The following is a 22,822-nucleotide window of genomic DNA, read 5'->3' as shown; positions in this document are numbered from 1 at the left end:
ACTCAGCTTATCCTGTTGTTTGCAATTCACAATGACCAGTACCAGATGTGTTAGAGCAATGTTAGAACAGATTGAAGTGTCGTTAGAGGAGGTTTTGGAATTAATAAATTTAACAGTAACAAGCAGGGCTGGCTCCAGCGTTTTTGCCGCCCCAAGTGGTGGGAAAAAACAAACAAATGGCGATCGGCGGCACTTCAGTGGCAGCTCTACCGCCGCCGCTTCTTTGGCAGCAATTCGGTGGCAGGTCCTTCCCTCCGAGAGGGACTGAGGAACCCGCCGCCGAATAGCCGCCAAAGAGCTGTACATGCCGCCCCTTTCCGTTGGCCGCTCCAAGCACCCGCTTGCTACGCTGGTGTCTGGAGCCGGCCCTAGTAACAAGTCACTGGGACCAGATGGCATTCACCCATGAGTTCTGAAAGAAATCAAATGTGAAATTGTGGAACTATTAACTATGGTTTGCAACCTATCCTTTAAATCAGCTTCTGTACCCAGTAATTGTAAGATAGCTAATATAACGCCAATATTTAAAAAGGGCTTTTAGAGGTGATCCCGGCAATTACAGACCGGTAAGTCTAACGTCAGTACCGGGCAAATTAGTTGAAACAATAGTAAAGAATAAAATTGTCAGACACATAGAAGAACATAAATTGTTGGGCAAAAGTCAACATGGTTTCTGTAAAGGGAAATCATGTCTTACTAATCTATTAGAGTTCTTTGAAGGGGTCAACAAACATGTGGGCAAGGGGGATCCAATGGACATAGTGTACTTAGTTTTCCAAAAACCCCTTGACAAGGTCCCTCACCAAAGGCTCTTACGTAAATTAAGTTTTCATGGGATAAGAGGGAAGATCCTTTCATGGACTGAGAACTGGTTAAAAAGGGGTAAAAAGTGAGGTGGCAAAGTTTGCAGACGATACTAAACTGCTCAAGATAGTTAAGACCAAAGCAGACTGTGACGAACTTCAAAAAGATCTCCCAAAACTAAGTGACTGGGCAACAAAATGGCAAATGAAATGTAATGTGGATAATTGTAAAGTAATGCAGTGGTTCTCAAACTAGGGTGGCCACTTTTTCCCTCGGCCCGCGCCGCTTCCCGCAGCCCCTATTGGCCTGGAGCAGCGAACCGCGGCCAGTGGGAGCCGCGATCAGCCGAACCTGCGGACATGGAAGGTAAACAAACCGGCCCGGCCCACCAGGGGCTTTCCCTGAACAAGTGGCAGCCCAAGTTTGAGAACCACTGAAGTAATGCACACTGGAAAATATAACCCCAACTATACATACAATATGATGAGGGCTAATTTAGCTACAACTAATCAGAAAAGAGATCTTGGAGTCATCGTGGATAGTTCTCTGAAGACGTCCATGCAGTGTGCAGCGGCAGTCAAAAAAAGCAAACAGGATGTTAGGAATCATTAAAAAAGGGATAGAGAATAAGATGGATAATATCTTATTGCCCTTATATAAATCCATGGTACACCCACATCGTGAGTACTGCGTACAGATGTGGTCTCCTCATCTCAAAAAAGATATACTGGCATTAGAAAAGGTTCAGAAAAGGGCAACTAAAATGATTAGGAGTTTGGAACGGGTGCCATATAACGAGAGATTAAAGAGGCTAAGACTTTTCAGCTTGGAAAAGAGAAGACTAAGGCGGGATATGATAGAGGTATATAAAATCCTGAGTGGTGTGGAGAAAGTGAATAAGGAAAAGTTATTTACTTGTTCCCATAATATAAGAACTAGGGGCCACCAAATGAAATTAATGGGCAGCAGGTTTAAAACAAATAAAAGGACGTTCTTCACACAGCGCACAGTTAATCTGTGGAACTCTTTGCCTGAGAAGGTTGTGAAGGTTAGGACTATAACAGGGTTTAAAAGAGAACTAGATAAATTCATGGAGGTTAAGTCCATTAATGGCTATTAGCCAGGATGGGTAAGGAATGGTGTCCCTAGCCTCTGTTTGTCCGAGGATGGAGATGGATGGCAGGAGAGAGATCACTTGATCATTACCTGTTAGGTTCACTCCCTCTGGGAACCTGGCATTGACCACTGTTGGCAGATAGGATACTGGGCTGGATGGACCTTTGGTCTAACCCAGTATGGCCTTTCTTATGTTCTCAATCTTTTCAGGTTTGAGGGGAAAAATGTTCAACCTTGTTTCTATAAAAGAGCAAAAAGTGTCTCAGCAATAACAGTGATAAGCCTATGTCATTTATTTGTTTTTGTGTTTTGAGAGGTAAACTGAGAATAATTGACCTTGAAGGGTAAGGGCGTGTGGGGTAGGGAGATTTTGTTTGCTTCAGATTGTAATCAATTTTTCAATGTCTTGTGATCCCTCTGATTGCCCTTCATGAGTCCCCCAGGGGTCATGACCCACCAGTTGAGAAACACTGGTTTTAGAGGAAGGTGCAATGAAAACCAGCAATAGGCCATTATGGGATAGCCTACCCAAGGACAGTTCCTTTTTAATCACTATTAGTTAGAGACGGGTTTATGCTCTGACCCCTGAAGGTTTATAACCTTCCAAAATGCTTTCTCTTTTTAATCATGTTATCCATATAAATGTCCAGTCCGTCTTTTAATCCAGCTAAGCTCTTGGACACAATGAAGTCTTGTGGCAATGAGTTCCACAAACATTGTGTGATTCCCCAAAAGTCCTGTACATCTCTAAAAAACCTCTATACCCATTATAGGGAACTTTGCCTCAAATGTTACTGCCTTATCCAAACATTTAATTTTCCAAATGAGGTAACAGATTTCCTTTTACTGAGAGAAATGAATCTCTTTAATTACTACTGAAATTCTAGATAGACAGGGTGAAATCCTGGCTCCACTGATGTGAATGGCAAAATTCCCAATGACTTCAAATCGGTTGGATTTCACCAACTATGTCTTTGATAATTTGTGCCAAAGTATGATCAGTTCTTAGCTGTTAGTGGGCAGATATGAGATTGTTCTGAAATGGAAAATAGATAGACTGCCAATAATTGAGGCATATTACAGAACTGGAGAGATTCCATCTGGGGAATAAAAGAATATGTTTTCTGTTTTCTCCAACTAATTAACAAGGAGAAAATTCTCCTAATGTCTGGATCCGGAGAGCAGAATATGACCAACGGCAGGTGTGTCTTTTAGTGCCATAACTACTTCTCACATTTTGATTTATTTTTATTTTTCAAAATATGGTGATGTTATCTTGGTGTGTAAAGCAGTCTTTAGTAGTGAAGGGGGGGCATCTGAAAAGGTTTGGAGGTTCAACTAAGCAGAACAAGTTTCATTGCTTCTGAATTCATTCAGACCTCTTTGGTTTAGTAAAATGGCAGGAAATCTTACAAGCTGAAGGCAGTGAGGGTAATGGATGGGACTGAATTCTATCCCCAGCTCTGTCATGACTTGACCTCCAGTCCAGCAAACATGCTCTACATATTAGTATTGTTATTGTGAAATTTCTGTTTCTTCCATTGTCTGCTGCAGCAGAAATCAGGAAGAGAAGAGTCAGGCAAAAATAAAAAGTTAACCAACTCTTTTCCAACTCCAAAATATGAAAAGGGTGAAATTGTTCTTCCAAAAATATGAAAGCATGAAATAACATCCTGGGTCAAGTGACTGGTAACAAAACAGCCTTCCATTTCTAAGTAACCAGTTCTAATCTCTCCCAAGCCAATTGTGACCAAAGGCAATAACCATCCAGTCAGATGGCATTTGGGGTCTGTGAAGCCCATGTTTGCAGCCTCTCACCCTTCTCATTTGGGGACTTTACAGATATCCAAGTCAATCTAAGCTTTTATTTAAAATCAAGTTTTAGTTGTTTGTTTGCAACGCTAGCTTTGAAAATATAGATTGGCCCCAACTATTGAAAGTCTGTCAGGCTGGTGTTTCCTGAGGTCCCCACGATAATACAGCAAGTCAAAAAGTGAGGCCATTTCTGCAAGCAGAGCAATTGATGTTTTTCCCCTTAAAAATAATACAAAATTTCGAAAGTCAAAACATGTCCATCAGCTCTATAGGTAATTAAAAAAAACTGGAGATGAGGAGCTGGATGGAGAAGAGGGTGGTGGAATATTGTTAAAATGTAGCCAATCTTTCCTGTGCGTTTTTCAATCTTTTAAAAATGTGCATGTGTGAAGGGGAGGGATTGGACTTTGCACCAGCTGTACATGATATTCACATTCATTCTGACCTTCTCCCACACCTGCCCTTTAAATCCCGTTAGCCACAGCTCTCCAGGTTTTGAAGTGGACCAGGCTCCCGGGTGGCTATAGAGGTTGCCCAGTCCATCACTGATGGCTCTAAGCCTTCTGGCTGCTAGCCAGCAGTGGAGCAGCCTCTTACTTCCACAGGAATATTACGAAGGTTGCTGACTTGGGCAAGCTGGCAGTAAGACGCACACAGACAGGTCTTTTATTAACCAATAAAAGGCAAAGAACTTGACAGGCTCTCAAGTAAGCTTTTGCAGTCCCTAAAGCCTGAGAACACTTTACTATGTTCCTTAACCGGAGGGCCAGTACCTGGCCAGTTTGCTGGGGAATGCAGCAAAACCAATTTTTATCTGTTGTTCCGGACTTATACAGGCAATTTTAGAGTGACTTCAGCTTATTATCCACCTATGCACCTATCAGTTAGCCCCAGCTGGTTTTCTCTTCCTAATCACAGTGATCATCAGGAAGTGACTGCTGTACCAGTGAGGATTCTCTGAATTTCCTGAGCAGCAGAACTCCTAAAAGCCAAGTCAAGCGATTCCCTTTTCATTAGGGAAGCTCTCAAAGCTCCAGGTCATGCAGACTGCATCTCCACTAACTCTGGAGTTCTGCTTCTAGAGCACAGTGCATGAGTGGAAAATAATAGCAACTATGACAAACAAAAACCATCACCACAAGAAACCACCATCCTAACACTAAAAGGGATGGGTTCCTCACTACTCTGAGGCAGTGTGTAGAAAACAAAAAGCTACAGTAGATTGAAGGAAGCGGAAGGCAGGTAAGTCTCAGACGTGCCCATTTGTCCAAGTAAATAACTCCAGAGCAGAAGTGATATTCTAGAACAGAGGTTCCCAAACTTGTGTTGCTGCATTCCCTTCTCCATGAAGTCACATAACAGTCTTTGTACCCTATCCTCAGGTCCCACCTGTTGCAGTAGAAAGTGACTCACTGAGGGACAGTGGCAGGACTGACTGGCTCCATCCCTGGAAGAACACATGGCATGGTAACATGTCATGGAGTGAACCAAAGCTTCTGCCCCCCTTCCCCTGCTCAGAGACTTTCACTCCTGCAGGCTTGGGAGGGTTCAAAATAAGTGAGGCTGTGGCTGGCCAGGTGCCTGGCTTTGGACAGCAGTGGGGAGAGCACGCAGGGAGCCCCCAGAGATCAGGGAGGGGTAGAGGGGGAAGAGCAGCAAGCTGTAGGCAGGGCAGGGCTGGACTATCTCCTCAACTGCTAGGGATTTCCAAGCACTCTCCTGCTGCTGCCCTGCCACGGACATCCAGACAATTGCAGACTCTGATGTTGCAAAGACTTAAGCATGTGCCTAATTTTATGCATGCATGTAGTCTCATTGATTTTATTTGTGTAATGAAGGGAAAGGAGGGGATGATCAGGCAATATTCTGCATAACTATTATGCTCCTCTTCTTCTTGAGCCTCAGCTTAACTGTTTGTTGAAGCACAAGTCAGAGTTAGGGCTATGGGGTTGGGCACTGCAGGTGGATGCTCGGAGGTTGGAGTGTGCCTATCCCTAATCTGCAGAGGGATAGTGAAGCCTACCTAGGTTGAGAGGGAAGTGCTTGTGCTGCCTGTGGCTGGTGGTGTCAGGAGCTGACCCATGGCAGGCACAGACACGGCTTCCTCACTCAACGGGCAGATGGTAGTGAGGTGCATCCCAATTCTGGGTACTCCCAGGAAGCATCACACAGTTGCAGGCATTCTTCCCATGCATTATATAGGAAGCTTGGGCACCTAACTCAGGGTTTGTGGATTCCACTGCATGGGTAGACACCTAAAAGTTAACACATAGCAATTAACACACAATTTTTTTTATTATAACACCCCACCCCCATTTTCTCCTGTTTGTTATTTGAAAGTACCATATTATCTGCACTGGATATTAAAAATCAACTAGTCCAACACCATATGTGCCAAATCTTTTGTTGTTGATCTATATTGACATAATCTTTCCTTTCCCATGAAGAGCCTCACCTCAGCTCTCAGGTCAGCTCTCAGCCTAGCCTAGCACCCTGGACCCCAGAACAGACCATGCTATAATCTTCAAGCAAGCGTAAGCAGAGGCTGAATGAGCTCTCCCCTGACATCTAGTGGTGAGCTGTGGAAAAAGACTTCAGAAGCTGATCTCGTTTGCATGGACACACCCACCCTGCCTAGGAGCTCAGCATGATGGGATTGCTTGTCTAAATGATCACTTGTGGCTGGTGTTGGATCCCCAGTCTCCTTGTTATTGGGGCAGGAGTAATAAAGGGTTGTTATCCTTGTTGTGTGAACTGAGGGCCGCAGAATTGTACCTGGCATACCCAATGGCATACCCTCAAATGAATAGCACTCACTGGGCAGGGGACATGGGTTCCAAAGCCCAGTGAGTTGAGAGAGGGTGAGAACAGGTACCTGGGTGGTTTGGGCTCTGTTTAAGGGTGCCAGACATGATTAGACCCTTCCTTTCTCCATGGAATAATAAAAAAGCTAATTTAGACTCAATTGAGAGTCTTGTTATATGCTGCAGAGCTGAAATCACTTATATCTAGGTCTAAGTATTAGACCTACTATGGGACAGTGTGTACCAGCAGTGCAGCTCTCCCACTAACAGCTGAAATCATTAAGGTAGTGCCAGCAGGGTGGCTGGCAGAGAGAAGCGGCCAGCAGGACAGTTGGCAGAGAAGCTGGTGGAGACGGTCAGAGCAGAGCCCTGCAGAAGCGTGGCAATTGGCCATTGGGGCGACAAGTGAGTGCCCGAGCAGTGCAGCGTGTAAGGTGCCTCCTTACCCCCACACCCTGCCTTCTGCCCAGGGTAGGAGGTGAACTCTGCAAATCAACCTCTGAACTCTGGGGCTGCACTGGCGAAGGACATCAACTGTGGGTGGGGTACAGACGGGCACATTAAAGGGACTTTTGACTTGCTGGACTTAAGACCCTGAGGAGAAAAGGACACTGCCCAACTTACTTGGGGTGGATCTTTTGCTCATGGTTTGTGTTTCTGAACCCTAGTTGCGGAGTTTTCCCAAATTAATGCTGAGTTAATTTCCCCCTTTTATTTATTTTTTTTGCCACACCCAGACTCTGCGCTTGTGAGAGGGGAAGTATTGCCTCTTAGCGGTGCCCGGGGGGTGGTGTGTAATTGTCCCAGGTCACTGGGTGGGGGCTCGATCCAGTTGTGTGTTGCATTGATGAAAAGGAACCCCTAGATACAGAACCCAACCCTTGTTGCTGCTGGCTTCACTTGGCAGAAGGGATACGCAAGCATACAACCACAAACTGACAAACAAAAGCTAGTGAACAGGAGTAGCAAATGGGAGTTTTGCAAGGGAGTTTACATAGGGTACATTAGAGGCAGTTACACCCAACAAACATACTCTGAACTTAGGCCAATAACAAACACCTCCCCCCCCAGCAAGAGTAAAAATAATGCATGCAGAAGTCTAGCAGCAGAGTGGGGGTGTGACATATTAGGGTACAATTCAGACCAGTGGCGGGCCTTGTCACCCATGTACTGCAACCTTGTGTGCCTTACAATGTCTTGCTGAAGCAGCTCCACCTGGGCTGCTCACAAACAGCCTTCCAGCATGCAAGTCACACCCTGAGTGTCTGTGTGTAACTGCAGCCTGCGAGCTACACCCTGTCTTTCACCAGCTTTGGTTATACTGCAGGGTGAATCCAACACCCCCCCCCCCCCCAATCCCAGATTCCCCCACCCCACCCCAGAAACATATTGCCCAATCCTCTCCTGGTTGTACAAGTATTTTAAGTCCATTATTCCTTTAGGGGAATAATGTGCCATCTTATTATCGTAAATAGTTACCCAGACACTTCAATTTAAACACCCTGGATTAGATAATACAGTAAAAAAAGATTAACTACAAAAAGTTTTTAAGGGAGTACAAATAATGAGGCACAAAAAAACAGAAATGGTTACAAGTAAAATACTTAGTGGTGCCTAACTTAAACTATATTAGATCCAAGCAAAATTTCTTAATACATGCTTCCAGCAAGGTGACCAAACTCTTCAGGTCAGGTCCTCCTCTTCCCCGCCCCATCCAAATCCAACAGCTGTTTCCTTTTGTCTTATCAGATGCAAAGAATGTACTGGGCAGGGAGAGAGAGGTGGGTCTCTTGCCCCTTCTTTTTATAGTTTCGGTCCCCCCACCCCTTGAAAACCATTTCCAGCTAGGAATTAGGAGACTGAGTCCATATGTAAGGATGTTTCCTGCTGTTTTTTCTCACCTGTTTGAGCTTCCTTTTTGTTTTTCCTCCCTGCTTGATGACGGTTTACTGCTTATATGCAAATTAGGGCAAACATACTCTGACGGGTTCGATCACAGAAACCCCCTTGGGACTGCCACCTGATAGACTACCTCTGAGCCTGTTTTCCCTGCCAGCTTGGGACTTCAGAACCTTGCCTGAGTTGAACCAGACACTAGCCTGCTACAAACACAGACCCAGGTCTGAACCATGTCCCCCAAAAGCTGCAGGCTTACCTGAAAACAGCTTAAGAAGTGCTCCTGTCTCCAGTACTCAGATACCCAACTCCCAATAAGGTCCAAATCCCAAATAAATCTGTTTTACCCTGTATAAAGCTTATACAGGGTAAACTCATAAATTGTTCCCTCTCTATAACACTGATAGACAGATGTGCACAGCTGTTTGCCTCCCCCTCCCAGGTATTAATGCATACTCTGGGTTAATTAATAAGTAAAGAGTGATTTTATTAAATACAAAAAGTAGGCTTTAAGTGGTTCCAAGTAATAACAGACAGAACAAAGTGAATTACCAAGCAAAATAAAATAAAACACGCAAATCTAAGCCTAATACAGTAAGAAAACTGAATACAGATAAAATCTCACCCTCAGAGATGTTTCAATAAGTTTCTTTCACAGATTGGATGCCTTCCTAGTCTGGGCACAATCCTTTCCCTTGGTACAGCTCTTGTTCCAGCTCAGGTGGTAGCTAGGGGATTTCTCATGACTGCAGCCACCTTTGTTCTGTTCCACCCCCTTATATATATCTTTTGCACAAGGTGGGAATCCTTTGTCCCTTTCTGGGTTCCCACCCCTCCTTCTAAATGGAAAAGCACAAGGTTAAAGATGGATTCCAGTTCAGGTGACATGATCACATGTCACTGTAAGACTTCATTACCCACTTGCCAGCACACACATATACAGGAAGACTTACAAGTAAACAGAGCCATCTAAAGTCAATTGTCCTAGTTGATGGGAGCCATCAAGATTCCAAACCACCATTAATGGCCCACACTTTGCATAATTACAATAGGACCTCAGAGTTATATTTCATATTTCTAGTTTCAGATACAAGAGTGATACATTTATACAAATAGGAGGACCACACTCAGTAGATTATAAGCTTTGTAATGATACTTTACAAGAGACCTTTGGCATGAAGCATATTCCAGTTACATTATATTCACACTTATTAGTATATTTTCATAAAATCACATAGAGTGCAACATCACACATACACTCCTTTGTTCAACACAGGCCTGTTTGACCAGTTTGGTGCTATGTGAGGTTTGAATGTGCACTCTTAACATCGTACAGGGGACTCTCATAACTTCACATACAGTGTTCCCACACGTGTTTTATCAGGACAATACTGACCAGCAAATCATGAATTTTCATATCATATCTTAACAGGCATATCTTGTACAAATATTATTACAATAGTGTATAGGGTGTGAACACAGGGGTGTATTCTGTCATAGGGGGATTTATTGCACTGAATGCAGAATGTACAATGACCTGCTTTTTAGGCAGGTAGCATATGTGTTCTTATACTGAAAGCAGCTAATAGCCCTCAGAGACACAGTATGGACTGTTGAGGCCAGAATGGCTGAACTGGAGGAGCTAAGAGATGCAGAGAGGTATATACATGAGACTTTCAGGAACACAATAGTGCAGTCCCAGTCTGATAGGCTCTCTGCTGTTGAAGAGGATGAAAGTCTTAGAGAAGGAGAACATCAAGATGGAGGAGAGGGAAACAATTCCATAGTTGGGACCCTCCTTCAAGATGATGTCATGGTATCCTCTCGCACTGAGGATATACCTCCTGGGAAGTTACTAGTAAGAACCAGGTAATAGTAATGGGGGATTCGATTATTAGAAATATAGATAGTTGGGTTTGTGATGACCTGAGAATCACATGGTAAATTGCCTGCTGGGTGTGAAGGTTGCAGATCTCATGAGACATCTGGACAGACTTATGTGCAGTGCTGGGGAGGCGCTGGTGGCCATGGTACAGGTAGGTACCAGTGACATAGGAAAAGGTAGGAGAGATGTCCTGCAGGCCAAATTTAGGCTGCTAGATATGAGATTAAAGTCCAAGACCTCCATAGTAGCATTCTCTGAAATGCTTCCAGTTCCACGCTCAAGGCCAGAAAGACAGGCAGAACTGCAGGGTCTCAAAGCATGGATGAGACAATGGTGTAGGATGAAGGGTTTTGGGTTTTTAGGAACTAGGAAACCTTTTGGGAAAGGAGGAGGCTATACAGGAAGGATGAGTTCCACCTACACCAAAACAGAACCAGACTGCTAGCACGTAAAATAAAAAAGTTTGTAGAGGATTTTTTAAGTTAAGGGCTGGGAAAAAGCTAACAGGTACAGAGGAGCACACTGTTCAGGTGGAAACATCCCTTCAGGATGAACTTATTAAAGTAGGGATTCTTTATCCCAGTAGAGAGGATAGGAAAGAAGTTGGTAAAGTACAAGTAGGAGTTAGTGTGTCACATGTAAGAGAGTCCTATTTAAATAAAACACATGAAGGCAAGCAACTGAATATTAACAAAATGTACAAGTGCTTATGTACAAACGTTAGAAGGCTAAATACTAAGATGGGTGAACTGGAATGCCTGATATTAAATTAGGGTATTGATATAATAGGCATGACAGAAACTTGGTGCAATGATGCTGATCAATAGGACACAATAATACCAGGGTACAAAGTATATATGTCACCTATCCTTGATATGGTCTTTTGAGAGGTCTCTACTTACCCTGACTGGATTTCTTTGGTTAGCCCCTGGTCAGGATAGTTCTTGGCCCCTGGCCTCTAGTTAGGCCTAGCAGTCTGCCTCTGTTGCTTTGGCTGTGTTTCTGGAGGCAGCCTGGTGCAACAGTATTACTCCTTCACTGTCCCAGGCCTTTCTGCCTCCTACCGTCTCTGAGCTCTCTTTTTGTAGCAGGCCTTGTTTCCCCTATTGGTTGCAGCTCTGGGTGCCAGTCTCCATGATTGGCAGTTGTGGAAGCTGCATGGGGGTGTGGTCAAGATGCTTGCCAGTATGCAGAAGATGCTCCCCTCCCCCTTCTGCCTCTGCTCAGTATGCGGTTTGTAGACCCCATTACAATATAGGAATGGCAGTATATGTTATTCTGGTGAGGAAGTGGCACTATTTGTGGAAGAAAACAGAGTCAAATGTAGTAAAAATCTTAAATGAATCAAACAGTACCATAGTATCTGTATGGATAGAAATTCCTTGCTTGAATAATAAGAGTATAGAAGTAGGAATATATTACTGACCAGGATGATGACCATGATTGTGAAATGCTTAGGGAGATTAGAAGGGTATTTCAACTATCCCCACATTGACTAGGAACATATCACCTCAAGATATCATACACAGATAAAATTTCTAGACATCATTAATGACTGTTTCTTAGAGCAACTAGTCTTGGAACCCACAAGGGGAGAGGCAATTCTTGACTTAGTCCTAAGTGACACACAGGATCTGGTCCAAGAGGTGAATACAGCTGAACCATTTGGTAATAGTGACCATAGTGTAACTAATTTAACATCATTGTAGGGGGGGAAATACCAAAGAAACCAACCACATTAGCATTTAACTTCAAAAAGGATCACTACATGAAAATGAGGGAACTAGTTAAAATAGAGATTAAAAGGAACAGTATGAAATGCCTGCATGCTGCATGGAAACTTCATAAAAAGTGATAGTAGAGGCTCAGATTAAATGTATACCTCAAATCAGAAAAAAATGTAAAAGGACCAAAAAATGCCACACACAACAGAGTAGATAAGGGGGTTAGAGAGAAAAAGACATCTTTTAAAAATCAGAAGTCAAATCCTACTGAGAAAAATAGAAAGGAACATAAATTCTGGCAAATCAAGCATAAAAGTAAAATTATGCAGGCCAAAAAAGAATTCGAAGAGCAACTAACTGAACACACAAAAATTTAAGTGCATCAGAAGCAGGAAGCCTGCCAAACAATCACTGGGCAACTGGATGATCAAGTTGCTAAAGGAGCACTCAAAGAAGTCAAGTCCCTTGCAGAGAAGCTAAATGAATTCTTTGCATCAGTCTTCACTGCAGAGGATATGTGGGAGCCTGAGCTATTCTTTTTAGGTGATAAATCTGAGGAATTGTCCCTGACTGAGATATCAATAGGGGAGATTTTGGAACAAATTGATAAATTTAACAGTAATAAGTCACCAGGAACAGATGGTATTCACCCAAGAGTTCTGAAGGAAATCAAATATGGAATTTCAGAGCTACTAAATGTGATATGTAACCTATCATTAAATCAACCTCTGTACTAGATGACTGGAGGGCAGATAATGCAACGCTTATTTTTTTAAAAAGGCTCCAGAGGTGATCCTGGCAATTACAGGCTCGGAAGCCTCACTTCAGTAGCAGGCAAATTGGTTGAAATGATAGCAAAGAACAGAATTATCAGACATGTACATGAACACAATATGTTGGAAAAAAGTCAACATGGCTTTTGTAAAGGGAAATCATGCTTGACCAATCTATAAGAATTCTTTGAGTGTGTCAACAAGCATGTTGGCAAGGGTGATCCAGTCAATTTAAAGTGGACTTGGACTCTCAGAAAGCCTCTGAAAAGAACCCTCACCAGAGGCGCTTAAGCAAAGTAAGGAGTCATGGGATAAGAAGAAAGGTCCGCCCATGGATCAGTAACTGATTAGAAGATAGGAAACGATGGGTAGGAATAAATGTTCAGTTTTCACAATGGAGAGAGTTAAATAGTGGGGTTCCCCAAGGATCTGTACTGGGCCTTGTGCTGTTCAACATATTCATAAATGATCTGGAAAAAGGGGTTAAAAGTGAGGTGGCAAAATTTGCAGACAATACAAAATTACTCAAGATAGTTAAGTCCAAAGCTGAGTGTGAAGAATTACACAGGGATCTCACAAGACTGGTTGACTGGGCAACAAAGAAGTAGATGATATTTAATGTTGATAAATGCAAAGTAGTGCACATTGGAAAACATATTCCCAGCTATGCATACAAAATGATGGTGTCTAAATTAGCTGTTACCACTCAAGAAAGAGATCTTGGAGTCATTGTGGATGGTTCTCTGAAAACATCCACTCAATGTGCAGCTGCAGTCAAAAAAGGTAACAGAATGTTAGGAGCCATTAGGAAAGGAATAGATAATAAAACAGAAAATATCATAATATCATTATATCACTATATAAATCCATGGTACGCCCACACCTTGAAAACTAAGCATAATGTAGTTCTGGTTGCCCGGTCTCAAAAAAAGATATATTAGAATTGGAAAAAGCACAGAAAAAAGCAACAAAAATAATAAGGGGTATGGAACAGCTTCCATAAGAGGAAAGATTAAAAAGACGGGGACTGTTCAGTTTAGAAAGGAGACAACTAAGGGGGGATATGATAAAGGTCTATAAAATTATGAATGGTGTGGAGAAAGTGAATAGTGAAGTGTTGTTATTAACCCCTTCACATAACACAAGAACCAGGGGATACCCAATTAAATTAATAGGCAGTAAGTTTTAAACAAACATAAGGAAGTACTTCTTCACACAGCACACAGTTAACTTGTGGAACTCATTGCCAAGGGAGGTTGTGAAGGCCAAATGTATAACAGGTTCCAAAAAAGAATTAGATAAGTTCATGGAGGATAGGTCCAAGAGGGTCAGGGATGCAACCCCATGCTCTGGCTGTCCCTAAATCTCCAACTGCCAATGCCTGTACAATCTTAATCTGCCACCTTGGTGTATGCATTATGATACAGTCTCTGATTACATGATCAAATGCTGTTATCTCTCAAGCAGGACTGCAGTATCTCAGGGTTGATAGTGCTGAATTCTGCAGGAGGCGCAGGAAGATGAGAATGGATGTCTTCCCACCATCCACTGATTGCTGGAGATCATCCATCAGTGCCACTAAAACTGTTTTATGTCCTGGCCTGCATCCAGACTGTACTAGCTCTAAAATATTAGATGAGCTTCTAGCTGGCTTTTGTCTAATTTCTCTATATGCTTGCTCAGGAATGGAAGGTTTGATACTGGTTGATAGATGCTAAAAATGATTACCTGTGGAGGGTTTCTTCAGTGACAGTCATACTATTGCATGTTTGATAGAGGAAGGAAAGATTCCTTTCCTGAATGAGCCATTGATTATTTTGGTCATGAGTAGCACCAATTGCTCATGAGCAGAGCAGGTTGGAATGTTCTTGTTTAAATGAAATGGTGCTGAAATATGCTGTTTTGTCAAAGCCAACACGTTTCATGGAAAAACAGGTGCACACCCAAAATTGAAGAGCTCAGTTTGGGTCCAAAAATAGACATTTTGAGACGAATCCATTTTTGCAAAAAAGTTTGAGAGGTTTTGCTCTCGTTCCAGTCAAGACCAAAAACAAATGTCAAGACCCAATAGTTTTGTGAAACAGAATCATCCTCCCTCTGGTCAGCTCTGCTCATGACTCTTTCACCAACCAGGAAAAGCCTGGGTCATTCGTACAGGTCTTTGGCCAAGATTCCATTAAGATGGCCAATATATCTTGAGGAATGCATTTGCTGAACTCTGGAAGTGTAGAAAGACTGTTTGCTTGCTGGCATAGGGGGACCCAGTCCATGCTGTGTGAGAAGCCTTCCCAAATATGCATGACCGTTTCAATGAAATAGGATGATAGTTCTCCTTACATGGTACGAGGTTTTCTTGTGGGCTGTAGACACTTATGATTGATGAATTGGTTTACCACCATGGATAGTTCTTCAGGGTTGAATTTGGCTGCTTCAGCAGATACTGATAGGAAGGTTCTCTTAGCCTGTAAAATAGCCTCAGAATAGTATTGGAGAAATTGTTTGTGTTTTGAGTAAAAATTGAGTAGGAGAAAATACCTTGAGTCTGTATCAGAGGGGTAGCTGTGTTAGTCTGTATCCACAAAAACAACAAGGAGTCTGGTGGCACCTTAAAGACTAACAGATTTATTTGGGCATAAGCTTTTGTGGGTAAAAAACCCCACTTCTTCTGAAGAAGTGGGTTTTTTTTACCTATGAAAGCTTATGCCCAAATAAATCTGTTACCCTTGAGTCTGTGACCCACTGCAAGAATCCTAAACCTGCTACCATTTGACAATGAAGCAAATTGTTATTTTGTAAAAAATCAAGCAAAAATATACCCTTCTATATCAGAATGTACCTGCAGCAAACATATGGCACGCACTTCAGGAAAAGAGCTTTAGTTCTCCAGATTAGTAGCAAGCAATTTGGCCACACTACTGCGAGAGGTGCAAAGACCAAAGATGGGTCTCCTTAAAAAAATTAAAAATAAAACAAACAAACATGGCCGCCTGAAGAAGATTAAGGCATGGATTCTTGAAAATATATTCCACAACATATACCTTCAGTATGAGTGAAATGATGTGCTCGCGATAAAAAATTCAGTGAAACAGCAAGGGTGTCTTACACAGGAGCCTAGTCATGTTTGATTCACAAGAAATGTCTGGGCCAACAAGCAAAAAAGATAAAGAAGTGGAGCAGGTATAAACGAAATGAAATTCTTAGCACATTCAATACAAAGGTGGTTGGGCACTCTGTAGATACATTTTGAGAGTGAGAGACAGAACATGCTATGTAACATGGATATAGGACAGTGGCTCTCAAGCTTTTTTACTGGTGATCCCTTTCACATACCAAGCTTCTGAGTGTGATCCCCCCTTATACATTAAAAACACGTTGTTATATATTTAACACCATTATAAATGCTGGATGTAAAGCAGGGTTTGGTGTGGAGGCTGACAGCTCGCGACCCCCCCCATGTAATAACCTCACGACCCCCTGAGGGGTCCCGACCCCCAGTTTGGGATTCCCTGTTCTAGGATCTAGCCTTATAATAGCTAAGCCTTTCTTCACCTCATTCTCTAGAATTTAATAGCAGGGAAGTAAGGAATAGCAATTAATCTGTGAAGAGTACAAGTATTTAGCTATCCATATTAAGTGCAACCCCCTTATTGAACAAAGTCACATTGCTTTAAATTTCTGTACATACACAATATTTTTTTGAATGTCAAATAACGATTATATTAAATCTTTACCTTTTGCATTAACAGTTCAAATCCAGCCCAGGGTCACTGAAACTGGGACAATGTGAAACAAACTTGCCAGCAGACAGATGTCCATCTCTCGTACACCCACCATAACCATGACTGGCATTAATTGACTTCCTGTGTTGATAATCTTAGTAAGAGGTCAAAGGCTGAAGGTGCAGGTAGTCTGAATTCTCTACTCACCCTCTGAGTCAGTGAGGAGGCAGGCTGGAAGGGCAGCATAGAGAAATATGACAAAGCCAGCCACAGCATACATCTCTTCTGCTGAGACAAGATTTCATGCTAAGCAAGGCTGTCAAGTTGGCACTTTTGATAGGCAATACATTTGTGTGTGAAGATGTAAAATATAGTGATGTCAATACTGTGGATTTTTTAAATGCTTAGATGCAAGTCATTAATGAGTGGTGGATATTTTGCTGCTCATCTGGGGTTAATGGTTAAATCTACCATTACAGTGGCAGTTCAGTCAATAACAAAAACCTGTCAAAAGCAGCAGATAAAAGGATTCTCTGTTGGCAGTAGCTACAAAGTGCTGAATAAAGCTGGTCTTTGAGAGAGGAGTTGATAAATGCTCAGTAAGGGGCTCTTTCAGCTTTCAAAAGGTATTTTGTTATTGGAAATTAATGATAGAAATGAGTACTACTTGTGATGGAATTTTTTTTGTTTAAACCTGACTATTTCTGATCACTCTGTTGCCAACTAGGAGTGTTACCTGGGGTTCTTTCAACCCAAAGCTCTTGGTAAATTTTGCTCTGTGTGAGGTGGTGTCAGGAAATAAATCAGGGGAGACATGGCCGTCCGATTGATAGATGGCTGGCACAAACAGGACAACACAAGAGTGCTTTCACTTAAAGCTAAACTCTACTTAGTCTCAAGCACTTACACATGTCCGCAAGAAGTTAGTAAAACACCCCCAACCCTTGATAATTACCAAAACTGAGTGTGGCTCTTGAGTGACACAGTGGCAGGCTTCCGGTGGCCAAATCTTCTGTCTGCCGGTGGGGACCGTAAGATGTATCCAGAGGGAGAGTCCAAAAAGAGTCCAAAAGAGTTACCAAACAAGTCCAACTATCTCGAGCTTTTTCCCCCTTATTTATACATTAGTAATAGAATGACATGTCTCTTAAAGAAAACTTGTTAAGTAAGCAGTTTCAATGGTCAAGCAAGAGGTTCCTTCTGATTATTGATTAACCAGGTGTGGGTTTTTCCAGAGTTTGCAACCTTGAGACCCCAATAGACATTCCTGGGGCACATCCTGCTCTTTTAAAATGCATGTATCAGCAACTTCAACACAATTCTTATCAGGAAGGACACGGGGTCAAGCTGCCCTTTCTGTGGCACCCCACCTGCCTTGGTCAAGCTGAGACTGCTTAATAGATTGCTTTTAACAATAAGCCATAGTGGTTTCAGGCATGTTACTGGTTTGCCAAAATCTCCCCGTACAGGAGTGCATAATAAAAAGCAAAAAAATAACTCTTTCACTCTAAACAAAGTCTAGGATTTACAATGTAAATGCAATTGCATGAACAGTCTTTTGACAGTAAATAAAACTTTACACTACACGTAAATAACAGTTCAAGTGACTCAATTTAGCAGTGACAAAAGCTGTTTCAATTTCCCCTTTTCATAACAGAAAAGCAGTTAAAATGAGTCAATTTACTGTAGCATTGAGAAAGATTGTTTTCAACTCTAGGCGTTCTCTTAAATCTCTTTAAAATTAAGTAGATGGTTGCCAAATTGATGCAATTACTTACACATCATAAAAAGGGTTTTAAAACCATAAAAGCATCTTCTAACAGTATTAAGTTGAGGCAATTTGCCAACAGGAATTTTAACCTTCATCTGGCCACCAGGAACTCATTTGGACCCTAGAGGTGCTTTCATATGTGTCTGACTGTAGCTTATATTGGTAATTAAGGAGCAGAATTACCTAGATATAAATCAGCAATACATGTTTCCAGAGGTGTCCCTGTCTGCAACAAAGTGAAATCCAGTGCACGGTGGCTGCTGCATTCATGTTAATCGGTGCTGTTTGAATTATACTGCCATTATTCACCCGTTATCCTTCATATGTACATTTTGTTTTCCAATCAATATTTCTTATAGTGAAAGGCACCCGGAACCAAACCAATCCCATTAAAGTATGGCAATTGTACAATGAGGCATGTGAAATTCAACTAGTGGTTATCCCTTATGCAGTGCACCAAGTGTGCTAGGTGGTTTATAGACCAATACCTTGCTCCTGTAACTAGCCTCTTATGGGAAGACCTCTGCAGTTGCTCTGAACCTTGTTGATTTCAACGGATCTCTGTATTGGGCCACTTGTAGGACTGGGGCCCACTCTGCCCGAAGGAAACTCCATTCTGATTTTAGATATAATGATGAGCAAAACCAGCATAAGGGGGGGGGGGGGTGAGAGATGGCAAATGAAAGGGAAATGAAGGATGTAACAAGATGACATTGTGGCTGCTGGTTAGTTTCATTTTCATTTATATAGGTCTGGTCTACACCTAAAACTTGGTTTGACCTAGCTACATTGCTCAGGGCTGTGAAAAAATGTGCATGCTGTGAGGGCCTAACCTTCACTGTAGGTGCAGCTAGGTTGACCTAACCCTTGCTGTAGATGTGGCTAGGTCAATAAAATAATTCTTCCATCAACCTAGCTGCTGCCTCTCAGAGAAGTGGATTACCTACATCAATGGAACTCCTCACTTTTTTTTTTTTTGTGTGTGTAGTTTGTAGAGGCAGTGAGAGAAGCAGAACCCTGATTAGGGGGCCTATAAAGGCAGCCATTGGCACAGGAGTCAGCAAACAGAGCTGAAAACAGGGGAGTTTGAGTGCGAGTTCTGTTGGAGGAGTTTGGGGGAGGTGTTGTGTGATGTTTGTTTTTTTGTTTGGTTTTTTTCCTTGACAGGAGTTTAGACAGGTAGGCTATGACAGATACAGAGGCAGCAGTGGTAGTCACCCAAGGAATGGAAGACACAATGAAGATGACTGGATGTGGAAGCCGTGGCATGTACATTATCCTGGAGTGGGTACCTGGAAAGAGCTTGGTTTGTAAGAAGTGTTGCCTGATAGAGCTGCTGCCAGAGAAAATCCAAGGTTTGGAGATGCAGGTAGAAACTATTTGAATTTCGAAGAGACTTTGAACAGATGATGAAGGGAAGGCAAGAGGAGGCTGAAAGGAAAAATCAAGACTTGCACCTGCAATTTGGACTGAAGAACTCTGAGGGGAGATGGCTGGGTGAAGAAAGTGTCCAGTGGAAGCAATGTGACTATGAGAACCAAGCATAGGAAAAGACTGGTTATGAAGGAGAAATAGAGCTCAGGAACAGCTGTGCTGAGTTGGAAAATGAAGAAGGGGCACAGAAGGCAGTAACTGATGGTGGAAGGGTAAGGAAGGAGAGAAGAATGGCTAGTCCTATAAGAAAAGGAGAAGAGTCAATGGAGATAACCAGATTGGGAGGATACAGATTGACTTGCAGAAGATTGCAAGAGAGAACAAAAGATAAGACTTGCAACCAGAAACAACAGGAGGAAGGCTGGAGAATCACACCAACATGAGAAAGAGGCAGAGCTATGTGATTGGGGATACCCTACTAAGTAGAACTGACAGGCCTGTCACCACAGCTGATCCAAAGAACAGAAGGGTGTACTGTCTGCCGGGAGCTAAGATACAGGATGTGAACCTGAGGCTGAAGAGGATCCTAATGGGAGCAGGAAAAAATCCACTGATTGTCCCTCATGTGGGAACAAATGATACTGCTAGATTCTCACTGGAATGCGTCAAAGGAGACTATGCCAGTCTGGGGAAGATGCTGAAAGAAATGGAGGTTCAGGTGAACTTCAGTGGGATTCTACCTGTCCCTAGAAGAGGAGAAAGAAAGCAAGACAGAATTATGATAATCAACAGATGGCTCAGGCGGTGGTGTTATAAGGAGGCCTTTGGGATGTTTGACCACTGGGATGCATTCATGGACAGAGGACTGTTCTTATGGGATGGACTCCACCTCAGTAAGGGAGGGGAAATAGACTTCTGGAATGGAGGTTGGCACACCTGATTAAAAGAACTTCAAACTAGGAACTCAGGGGAGACAGTTGGGAGATGCTCATGTAACCTCCACTCCTGATTCTAACATTGAGCAGGAGGAAAATCAAGTAAGAGAGGATACATCAATGGAGAAAGGAACAGCAGTGGGTAGGAGAATGGATGTTAAGAGAAAAGCTAGCGCTGATAACAATTAAACTAACAGTTAGGCAATACTGGCAGTAGAATGATTATACCCAATCAGGTGAGGAATCTGGGCAAAGTCAAGCAGAAACAACTAAGATGTTTGAACACCAGTGCTAGGAGCCTGGGTAACAAAATGGAGTAACTAGAACTACTGGTGCAGGAAGTGAAACCAGATATTATAGGGATAACATAAACATGGTGGAATAGTAGTCGTGACTGGAATACCGGTATTGGAGGGTATGTGCTGTTCAGGAAAGACAAATAAAGGGAAAGGTGGTGGAGTAGCATTGTTTATGAATGATGAGGTAGACTGTAAAAGATAAGAAGTGATGGAATGGATAAGACAGTTTGTCTAGGTCAAAATCACTTTCAGGAAGAAAGCTACCAGAAGCTCCCCTGGGATAGTGCTTGGGGGTGTGCTACAGATCCCCAGGATCAAATCTGGATAAGGAATCTGGATAAGGATAGAGACCTCTTTAATGTTTTTAATAAAATAAATATTACTGGAATTTGTGGGATTACGGGAGATTTTAACTTCCCAGATACAGATTGGAGGACAAGTGTTACTAATAACCATAGGGCCCAGATTTTCCTGGATGTGATAGCTGACAGATTTCTTCACTAAATAGTTGCTGAACTAACAAGAGGTGACGCCATTTTAGATTTGTTATTGGTGAGTAGTGAGGACATCATAGAAGAACTGGTTGTAGGGGACAACCTTGGTTGGATTAATCATGAGCTAATTCACTTTAAACCAAATGGAAGGATAAACAAAAATGGATCTGCAACTAGGGTCCTTGGTTTAAAAAGGAACTCTTTAAATAATTAAGGGAAGTAATTAGGGAAGTGGTGTGGACCAAAGAACTCAAGAACTGAATGTGGAGGAGGTTTGGAGTTAGTTTCTCCAACTTTGACTTAAAGTATCTGAAGCCTGCATCCAAAACAAGGGGAAAAAATTCACAGGGAAGGGTTGCATACCAAGCTGGATCAGCAAGCATCTCAAACAGGTGATTAAAAGAAATCAGAAAGCCTACAAGGAATGGAAAATGGGATGGCTCAGCAAGGAAAGCTCCTCTTAGTCAGAACATGCAGGGATAAAGTGAGAACTGCCAAAAGCAAAGCAAAGTTGGACCTTGCAAAGGAAATTAAAACCAACAGTAAAAGGTTCTATATCCATATAAATAAAAAGAACACAAGGAAAGAAGTGGGCTTGCTAAGCATTGAGGATGGGGTGGAGATTCAAGATAATCTAGGTTTGGCCCAATACCTAAACAAATACTTTGCCTCCGTTTTATAATAAGGGTAATGAAGAGTTTAGGGGTAATGGCAGGATAGCTAATGGCAACAAGGATATGGAAGTAAATATTACCACGTGCAAGGTGTAAGTCAAATTCAAACAATTTAATAGGACCAAATCAGGGAAGGGAGGGGCAGATAATCTCCATCTAAGAATATTAAAAGAACATCACGTGAAATTGCAAGCCCAATAGCAATGATTTTTAATGAAACTGTAAACACAGCTATGGACCAGCCACGGAAACATGGACATCTATGAAAAGATTGCCTGGGAGATGCAGGGCTTTGATAGAGATCAGCAGCAGTGCCGTGTGAAAGCCGAGGAGGTGTGGCAGGCATACCACAAAGCCAGCAGTCAGTCAATCTAGTACTGAACCACAGACCTGCTGCTTTTATAAAGAGCTGCATGTCATATGGGTGGAGAGAAGAGTAGGGGTGGAATAGATGTTGGCGGGGGGCGGGGGGGAGGGGAAGGAAGTCCAGCTATGCTACAAACCAGGACCTGTTTGAGATTCCATCGCTGTCTAGCCAGTCCCACCAGTTGAGCACAGATGAGCCTGATGAAGGGGGGAGGGACCTTGGGTAAGTGTGTATGCATCCATTTTCCCTTACAATGTTCAAATGTAAAAATGATTCTCGGCCCATCCCCAGGATAACAAGACATCAACTTTTCATTGTTTTACTCCTATGAGAAGAGGTAGTTGTACAACAAACAGAGGTAGGGTTGGTCTC

The 22,822-nt window shown here is 42.5% G+C and overlaps 1 long non-coding RNA gene across 1 annotated transcript in view; it reads right to left on the bottom strand.

The window, feature by feature from the left end:
• Positions 1-16,825, bottom strand: part of LOC135973236 (uncharacterized) — a 47,754-nt gene extending 30,929 nt beyond the window's left edge. The window contains exon 1 of the long non-coding RNA XR_010590022.1: positions 16,549-16,825. This is a non-coding gene — a long non-coding RNA (uncharacterized LOC135973236). The remainder of the gene's footprint in view (positions 1-16,548) is intronic.
• Between the last annotated feature and the right edge of the window lie 5,997 nt (positions 16,826-22,822).

The sequence above is a fragment of the Chrysemys picta genome, chromosome 1, assembly GCF_011386835.1.
Source record: "Chrysemys picta bellii isolate R12L10 chromosome 1, ASM1138683v2, whole genome shotgun sequence".
NCBI lineage: Eukaryota > Metazoa > Chordata > Testudines > Emydidae > Chrysemys > Chrysemys picta.
Note: the sequence above shows the minus strand (reverse complement) of the source record. Positions and strands in the feature narration are given on the sequence as shown.